We start from the raw sequence: 819 nt of genomic DNA on the forward strand, positions 1-819 counted from the left end.
TATTGAACATGAACTCCACCGCCAGTGACCGCTTGTTCTACGGGCCACGAGGCACCAGCGTGTATCAGCGACCTGCGTTCCTTAAAAAAAAACCTGCACAGGCCCTACACAAACCCTGCATAGACTATGCCTCTAGCCACGGTACTGGCAGACGAAGGAGAGGTATCGCTCGCACGAACTGTCGGCGAGCGGCGGGTGGATGTTCTTCTGCATGATGAGGCAGTGTTCTCCGTCTCCCTCGCCGTTGTCGGGTTGGTCGGGCGCCCAGTGGTGGGGCGGAATAGTCGTGTTGGTGCCGTCCTCGCTGCTGTTGATCCACGCCCAGTGCCCCTCCGAGCCCTCGTCCGTCCCGCCCACCCACACGTCAGCGTCGCCTGTCGGAGGAAGGCCAAAGGGGAGCCGGGTTTTTGAAGGGTGTTCTTAATGTCAAGTATATTGCAAGCGGAAGGGAGGGCTCTGTTGCTTAGCATGATGGGATGGTTGATCGCGAGGATCACTATGGTTCGTGGAAATTATAATAATGGCTTACGAAATGAGGCAACACTCTGTGCCTCTTCTACAAGTTAAATCAAACTTCACACACACTTCCTCCAGTCTTTAGTGTTCAGCAGAACTCACCTTCGCGCTCGAGAATGTAGGTCTTGAGGGCGTAGAGGAAGGAGGGCGTCGCCAGGTCGCCGCCCATCCCCAGACAGTAGTGGCGGGCGTGATGCCAGGGAAGCCGCGTCTTGCTCAGGGAGAAACACTCGCCCATCACGCTCACGAAGGGTGCCGGACAGTCCGCTCCTGCTGAAAAAGTAATTATAATCCCGAGACTGG

At 56.4% G+C, this 819-nt stretch overlaps 1 pseudogene; it reads right to left on the bottom strand.

The window, feature by feature from the left end:
• Nucleotides 1-6: 6 nt before the first annotated feature.
• The window catches only part of LOC119587068, a 1,555-nt pseudogene continuing 742 nt past the window's right edge, over nucleotides 7-819 (bottom strand).

This window comes from Penaeus monodon, chromosome 22, assembly GCF_015228065.2.
Source record: "Penaeus monodon isolate SGIC_2016 chromosome 22, NSTDA_Pmon_1, whole genome shotgun sequence".
In the NCBI taxonomy this organism is placed as follows: domain Eukaryota; kingdom Metazoa; phylum Arthropoda; class Malacostraca; order Decapoda; family Penaeidae; genus Penaeus; species Penaeus monodon.